Raw genomic sequence first — 9,310 nt, 5'->3', positions numbered from 1 at the left:
AATGTCTGGGTTTGGCTAAGAGATAACTTCCATGGGAATATCCAGTTTTGATCTGAAGGCTTTGAGAGATAGAGTCAGCACACTGAATGGCCAGCTGCTGCAATGACGAGTCACTGTCACCAAGAATGGATGCGCCTTAATTTGTATTCTGAACTCTGTCCTCAGCTTCTCAGCACTAAAATGGCTTTGCATCTCCTCTATAACCCTTTAGTACCCAATCCCCCTTTTTGTTAAGGTGATACTTATACATCATATAGGATATCTTTCTGATACTATTTGTAAAAAAGAAAAAAAACACCAAAATTTCTTGCAACTGTTGTGATTTAAAGCTGGATTCCTTTAAAAACCCTTTATTCAGGGTTAAAAATCTAATTTCTATTTTTTTCCCTCCATCTTGTTTATATATTCAAGAGTATTCCTCCACAGAGTCCTGTTGGGAATTCCCTGTCAACTGGTTTTCTATTTGGAATGTATATTTTCAGAGTGACGGCTTTCTTATGTGGTACAGGAATATTGCACATTCCTTAAATAAAATTAAGGCTACAATAAAACCCTCCAGCTTTCCAGTAGATGATACTTAAGGATGTCTCTTCAGTGGTAACTTTCAGAGGTGTTTTGTTAAACTGATCTTCTATCACTGATCGTATACTCTAACAATAATTTGCACTTATGTCTTAAAGAATTACACTCTTTCAATTTACATTCATTCAAAGGTACATCCCAGGCGAAAAAAAAATTTGTTACCTCGTTTTGTTATCAGCAGATAAACAAATATATTAATTATTTTTACCAACATTTGAATATAAAAATATCTAATTGAATATGCATTTTCTTCATCATATCTGAAACTAACCAGGTTAAACAGAGAAACAAAAGGAAGTGCAAACCAGCACATTTCCTGTTATTAGACAGTAAATCCTCAGATAACACTCTGCTTTTATCTATAATGTTTTGAAAGATGAAAGCCTTTTAAGATACTTGCTTGAATAGGAAAGAAGAGAAAACTGATCAAAGACAAGCATAAATAAATTAATGACGCTGGTCTGAGATTCACATGTGCATTTAAACAGCTAGACAGTATCAGAACAAGCAGGGTGGGGGTTTTTTTTGGTTTTGTTTTTCCTGAGAATTAATTTAATTAATGATATAGCAAAGAAGCTATTTTATATTCTAACTCAGTGTTTATCTTAGTAGCTTGATTCAATTAATTTGGTTGATAAAGTTTAACATGGTCTTAATAATATGTAATTGCAATAGTGTTGAACTATACTGCTGAGTAAAATTGCAGACTGTAAATAAATATTGTTTTATTGGCTGAATATTCAGAAAACAGAAAGGCTTGCCTACAGTTGTGACACGTAAACAATTAAAATTTTCTATTTTAATTGCTTGAAGTTTCTTTGTTATTGGTATACAAGGCAAAAAGTAGGTATTATCTTTCTAAAATACCAGAGAAAATTAATAATGAGCTGAAATTCTGCCACAGCCTTGATGATTGGCTCACCAGGATCTGTGTTCATACTTACAGAAAAACTTGTGCTTAACTCTTTTTCTATTCATTAAAGATATTTGGGAAGAATCTGTGTCCCATAGGAGTGATAAGCATGTGGCATAAGCACTTTCAGGAAGAGAAATCGGATTACTTTTGTACATTGCTATGCAAGTGAAACTTGTGGCTGAGAAAACATGATGACAGATTTGTAATAAAGAAGAATTTAAATAAGATGAAATATCAAAAAGCTCTTTTATGGCATAGAAGAGAAACTATTAAAATGCCCTTGAATAAAAACTGCTTTTACTCTCAAGCACAGAAGTGATATTAATCTTTAAATATTTTATATTTTCCCTGTGCATTAAACATCTGACAGACAAGATTTTAAGATTTGAAACTTCCAGCATGTTGGGAAATGAGCAATGACATTAAAAATCTTTAAAATAAATTCATAACTTTGAGATACCTAAGGATCAGGGGATCAGTGCATAGATCTATTTCAGGACCAACTCACAATGCTGAAAATAAGCATTGGATGTATGATGATATTAAAGACGTTCTAACATATAAATACAATCACAAATAGATTTTCTGTCATGTCAGTCCTTGTGTGGTTTCTTATTCCAGCTTCAACTGTAATTCCAGGAAATTTAGAAATTTGAGTCTGATGACCTGAAAAGTCTAGTTTTAATTTTCTGCTGAAAGAAGAATTAGATATAGACTCATAAAAAATGCCAATGCATACTAAGAAGGCCTTAATTCCCCCTGATTATTGTCCTTTCACAGGACTGGATAAAAACATGGATGTATGTAATGAATAGACTGTAGCCCCTCCATTATCAGCATTATTTTCCTATGCTAAGACTTACGTGATAGTTGAGAATGTAACTGAGTGTCTGCCTCTGCTCTGTGGTTGCAGTCTGGAGGAGTGGCATGTTTATGTAGTGGCTAAATGAAAAACACATACATAATTTATTTTGATAACAGTATCACCAAGAGATGAGAAAATAAATGCTGTACTAATTTCCAACTGATGCAGTGAAAAAGGATAACAAGATGTGAGGAATGAGTCAGTCTCAGACAGTAATATCCTTTAGCAATCCTCATTTGGAGGTATTTGTCTGTGAGAAGTAACCAAACATTTTATGAAGTCTTTAAAAGCGGAGGTGAATAATGTGGCTTTATGAAACAAAACTGCCTTATAGTTTGACAACTACCCCAAAACAGCTACTTTACAATATAGAACAACTTAAAATAGGCATCTCCTTAGCATATGTTAAACAAATAGCATAACTTGCATTCAGTTTATTGTTTATTCATTGTAGAGTCCAACAAAGCAGGCAAACACAGTAAAATCTTCATAATAGTGAAAAACAGCACACCTCTAGATTAGCTGCTCTGGTGAGGCTGGAGACATTTGAGAAAGATGAGGCAAAAATGACACAGATGTTGTGGATCCAGCACTGTCTGATAATTGAGGATGTGGTTTGTTACTCCTGAGTGTGTGTGGCCTCAGGATTTCTCTGTGTTTTCTATACTCAGATGTACAAGGTGAGAGAGAGTTGCAGCAATAACACAGACTGAGAGAACCTACCTAACTCCAAAGCTGCTTTATGACCAGGGACTGTTCTTGAAAACTTCAGAGCAAACCTGCAGGTTTCCCAGTTAAAGACAAGGATGTAAGCTCCTGCTGGGTGTCTCCATAACAACACACTTGCTGTCCTAGTAAGAAACTGAAGTCGCTACACAATCCTTTTCAATGGAAAAACAGGAAAATGCAGGAGTATAAATGAAATTCATAAGGGAAAAGCAAATACTGTAATGGTTACCTACATTCCAACTGTGAGAGGAAAATGGATGAAAACACAGATGAGATATGGAAGAGCATGAAGCCTTACTTGACCAAATTTACAAGCTTATTTTAGTTATTTAGCAGTTTCTAATTTTATAGCCAAGAGAAGTATGCCATCAACACCAGACTATTTACCATGTGTATACATCTCTTTACTAACCACTGTAAATTAAAAATGCCCTTATTCATTTGAAATCTGCAAACCAAATTTATGCAATGTTCCCTTCATAAGTTGCTCCATCCCTGGAAGTGTTTATGTCTGAATTAAATAGAGCTCTGAGCAGACTGGTCTAGTGAAAGGTGTCCCTGTCTATGGTAGGGGGGGTTGGAATTAGATGAACTTTAAGGTCCCTTCCAGCCCAGATCATTCTGTAAGGAGTAGGTATGGACAGAGACGCCACTAGTGCATGTGAGTAGTGGATCTGCAGCGTGGAAATTAGAGTAAGTTGCTTCTTAGTAAGTCAGCTACCCCAGGTTACTGATAAATTAAAAACTAGTTACTGTTTAAACAAAGATCATCAGAAGAAAATACCTTGATTAAATTTTAAAAATAAATGTTATGCAAGTAAGAAAACTGACCGTTACACTACTGGGTGGAATCTTAGCTCCTGGTTTAATCAGAATAGTTGGAGATAAGGAATATGATACTTTCCACACAGACCATGTAGAACCTGTCACCAGTTCATTTCTCTCTGTGGACACATCTACATGCTTTTCCCTCTAGATGAAGCACACTTCCACATCCTGGAGGCTTCTTCCATATTCTCTGAGTAGGCACGGAACAAGCTTAGACTAAAACTCCTTCATTTTGCTCTCTGTGTGTGTACAGGGTATTTGAGCAGCCACTACAGTCAATGGAGATGCTGCCACTGCATGTAAGGGAATCTATGAGACACTTCAGCTGACCAGCTCATAGGAATCCACAATATATCAAGATGACACTCTTCTTGGGGTTCTTTTATTGAATCCAGCACAGAGAGATCCAAAACAGTTGTTAAATCTAACAAACCACTCAACCTGGCTAGTGGTGCTAAATTCTACTAGGATGCATGAATCAAAATATTTTTATCGAAACTGGCATAGTAGTTAAACATTCTGATCCTGGAGATACCTGCAGCTCATAATTCCATAGTTTCACTAATCATATATGATCCTCTAAGATTGCATTTAGAGACCCAGTCCTTGATATGGGTTCAGAGTATTCTCAATGTGTGTGGTCAGCTCTGAACTGCCTCAAAAAATCTGTGATGGACATGTATTTCCCTGATGTTTTACAGCACTTGTTTAAGAAATAAAAGCTACAGTCTCACCTCAGCATACCAAGATGAAATTTTGCATTTCACAAAGCATCAGAACACAGTACAAATCAAGCTATAATAGAGTCAAAACACCCTTCCTCTGTTGTTTCTTCTTCATCTTTTTTCCCTTGGGTCTTATCTGCATTTAAAATGAAGATCCTCAGATATGGAAGTTCAATTTACCCTTTCAAATTGCTGAAACTTTACTGTGACAGTCCTTGTAACAGTCTCTCAGTCTCATGAATGCTGCCACCAGAGTGAAAACTCTGGAGCAGACACTCTTACACTTCATGGTCCCACAGTCAGAGAAAAGACCAAGTGAGGTATAAGTCAGTCCTTATATGAGATACAAAAGAAATTTTTATCAGAACTGTCATTTGAAACTTTGAAACAGAAAAGACAAAGCCTTTTCAGAAGTAGCTCTGTTCACTGCCAAGTCAACAGGTGCTTTCTCATACCAAAATACACACTTATCAAGCCTAATGTACATATTCTTCATCTGTTGGCAGGAGGAATAAGAATACTATGAGATCTTTCTGTTTATCGGTTTCACCTTGAGACATATTCACTGTCTTTGGAGCAATTCCTTTGACAGAATATGATCATTTGCCCCTTTCAATAGAAAGCAATTTCATTGCCTAGCATTCCCTAAAAGTTTTAATATTTTTTTTTAATTGCCATTAACTTCAAAAAATACTTGAGGTGCAGGATATAAGTCTGAAATATGACTCTGTTCCTTGAAGTATTGATAGTTTTTCTAGGGCTTATGTCAGTGTAGATGGATGAATATATAGCAAGACAACCACTCTTTGAAAGTCCTGTGTTTGTGCCCTTCAAAGTCCCCTCACATTATTCTAGTATTTGGATATTCTACCCCTTGTATATCAAGCCATGGGCTTCTATCTCTACAAAAAGTATATTTCATGCATGGTAATAAAGAACTCAAAGAGGGAGATAGAGGAAGGAAATGTTAAATTTTAAAAAAGAGGAAGAGATCATCCTAAAGATAAATGCAAAAACCCAAATGCACTTATGTGCAGCCTCCAGACAGAATGTTTCCTGTAAAAGTCATTAATGTTCTTTACAGATGCACAAATTAAATCACCTGATGAGGATTGCTTTACTGTATGATAATAAAGACTCTGATTCCTAACAATATTTTTCATATTGGCAGGGTGATATACAGAGGCTTATCTTATAGAATCATAGAATGGTTAGGGTTGGAAGGGACCTTAGAGATAAACTAGATCCAATCCCCAGCCTGGCTTTGTCTCTTACTTTAATAACTTTATCTAGGTTACAATTCTGAAACCTTTTACCTTCATCCAGCAATTAATGATCATCTAAGAGTAAGGACCCTAAAGTTAATATGGCTTTTTCAGCAGCCCAGCATATTTGTTCTCAGCCAGCAACAATCACAGGTGTTAACAGTGAGACAACTAAATGACTGTTTTCTGTCCCTGTGGAGAAGCCAGCAGCAATGAGAGAAACAGATGGGATTGCAAGAGTGGTAATTCAAATTCTTATATACACATGAGATTGAACTTCAGAGTAGCTGGTTGTTATATTACACAGCAGTTGTTTATGTGTTACACTGTCCAACTGAAAGAGTGAAAATGCTGTGTGTTAAACCACTGATAGTGACTGGAGAGATAAAACTTGGTCTTTTTCATTTGCTCTCTTACTGTAGGGATTTTTGTTGGTTGGGGTTTCTTTCCTTTTATTGTTTTGTTTATTTGTTTTTTTAAGACTAGCAAAAATCCCCAGGAAAATGAATGCTTTCTGCTGGTAGTCTGGTGAGGTTTCCATCCACCAGAAATCTGAATATCCAAAGGTCTGTTATGTGATATTGCCTAGTTTTAGAGCAGGTAGATAGTTTCAGAATCACAGTTGATACAATTTTTGTATCTTTGAGGGCAGTCACAGCGGGTGAATCTGGAATGAAGAAGTAATGATGAAGTTTTATATCTGTTATGATACCTCTCTGTTCTATGAGGAGCACGCATAAATTTTCCACAAGTAGAAAATCACTGTCAGCATCTGTTTTTTTTCTTTATGCTTTAGAAGATAAGGCAAAGATTCTTCTGATGTTTTCAAATCCTGCTTTTGAAAAGGAAGTTTGAGCATTATTGACATTCTCTTCAATAGCATTTAATAATAGAGTTATCTATTCAATAGAAAGTAAGGCAATCATGTGAAGGATGATTGAGGAGATTGGAAAAGATGAATGTAGACAACCTATAATTTCTGTTTCCCTCATCTTTCCCCTCTGTTTCAATTGCATTTTGTACTTTTTATATGATCATTATGTCCCGTCTGAGCAATCAAACGTGAGAAAAATAATGGAATTGCACATAGTTCTTTTATTCTGATCTCTTACATCATTAGTTTTTAAATTATACTGATTTTTGAAAACATAAACAAACTTAGTATTAATGACGTGCAATTTCACATTTTGAGACAGTTCTGTCACCTATACCATATTTAGATTGTGATAAGCACATTGCATTGTTTAATTTCTTTTATTTACAATGTATATTGAATTAGATCTAGAGGCTTATACTTACTGAAACGTCTAACTTTTTTCTTGTTCATTTAATCAGTTTAGTATTGTAGAAATGTTGATAATTAGCTGTGGAGGGTATATACAAATATTTCCTCATAAGCAAATATCTATGCACAAGTACAAGCACTAAGTACATAATATTTACTGAACCATTTAAACTTTTGAGTCTCTATTTGCCTTTTGTAAAGTGGGAGGGGTGATTTTTATTTTTTTATTTTCATTCTGTTGATTCCTAAGGAGTGTCAGACCAGCAACTGCATCCTCTCATTTACTTATAAAATGTCAGAGAGAAACATTTTCATGTTCTTGGTATGTTGTCATTTTAGTGTTACAAAGACATCTGAAGATTATAGGTAGCCTCTATTTGAACAAAGTTGTAAAGGTGTTCAGGCAGAAGCAGGCTAAGTCTGGCTTTGCACAAAAGCAAATTCTCCAGCAGCCTCAACACTGTCACTGAGTCTTTCAGCTACTGTAAAATTTCTGAGGGTTTTTTGTTTGTTTGTTTGTTTTTTTTTTTTTTTTTAGTTATTGTACTGTTTTGTTTGGGGTTTGCTGGTTTTATTTTTGTGGGCTGGGAGGAGACTCTTAAATTAGCAATTATAGCATAATATATGTGGGAAGTTAAAATCTGTGAACATTACAGTTAAATTGTAACGTTTAAGCTCCTGAAACAACATTGCTGAGTGCTGCAGGAACTCTATTTAATAAATGTCCATTTACTTTTAGCAATAAAGAGGAAATAGTAAAAAAGTAAATGTCCATGTTTTAAGACAGAACACTGAATGTAAGGGAAAAGGTTGGTACTTTCAGAAAGTTACAGGAAATCCTTAAAAGCTGTTATTTTATAGTCATAGTACTTTCATTTGTTACTGTAGTGATAAATGAAACAGTTAAATTTTTGTATTTGAATCTTGAATTAAATATTCTTCTCACATGACAAATGTGAGGAATTTTAGGAACTTTTACTTTATATAGACGGCCACGTTAGGAGCCAAGTTTTCTGCAGCAGGGGCAGTAGCTGAAGGATTTGTTCATTCATGTTCTGCCTCCATTTTCTGAACTTTAAGTGTTGTTTAAACAGCAGCGATTGGCCCTCGTGACACATCAGTAACGTCACTCTCAGGGGACATCCCTAAATGATGGCAGATGGTATCTGACCCGGCTGCCACATCCTAATAACCAGAGGTCAGATCAGCACCTGTCAGCATTAGTACACGCTTGTTGACATAAAATAAAGCTTATTTAGCTCTGTTGTTCATTCAGTGTGGAAGGGCCTTTTAATGAAAATATATGATAAATAACAAATGATTCACCAAACTATCTTTCTGTTTGGTTTATGCATTTAGAAGTCAGTTTGCAGATACCGTTCATAATAGTTTTCTTTAAGTATATGTCTAAAAATCTCTTTCAGCAGAATTATAGCCACTACAGGTAGTCTCAGGATGACACTATTGATTTCTAGTCAAATAGCATAAGCCCCAGCATAATTTGATGGGAGGTATGTCAAAGTGTCAAGGAGGCACTGTGATTTTGATATTAAAAAAAATGGTTGAGAGGCATTGTGAATACAGATGGATTTGGTGACTTCTGAATGACAAAATCTTGAACATTTTTCCTGCCGCATGATTGTATTCTGTAATGTTAAAAGATGTTTTTTGCCTGAGATTCTTTAATTTTAGACTTCATTGCAGATGCATGTATGCTGCAAAAGTAGAAGTTTAATTAAAGTGCAAAAGATTATCTATGTGATAAATTCCAACTTTACTTTTCTGATCTTGTCTTTGTGTGTTTGTCTATGGAAGTAAAGGTAAAGGAAGTAGAAGATGAGGGTGAGAGGGAGAGGAGGCAGAGGTAGAGAGAAGAAGAAAGAAAAAAGTTAGGAAAGGAGAATTCGAAGGAAAGTGAGGGGAATGTAAAGTGTGTTATGCATGATGGAGGGCGATGGGAAATTTTGAAATTTCCGAAACCCACTGCTGAAGAAAGAGGTAGCAAATAGAGTTTTAAATGTCTGTGTCATTTGTCTGTGCAGTGTAATACAGGTAGGCATAATGTTTTGAACTGTCTTTTTATGTTTTCCATCTTTCTCTGCAATAATAAAACTG

Source organism: Taeniopygia guttata, chromosome 1, assembly GCF_048771995.1.
Source record: "Taeniopygia guttata chromosome 1, bTaeGut7.mat, whole genome shotgun sequence".
Classification (NCBI taxonomy): Eukaryota; Metazoa; Chordata; class Aves; order Passeriformes; family Estrildidae; genus Taeniopygia; species Taeniopygia guttata.
The sequence above is the reverse complement of the archived record's forward strand: the minus strand, read 5'-3'. Positions refer to the sequence as shown.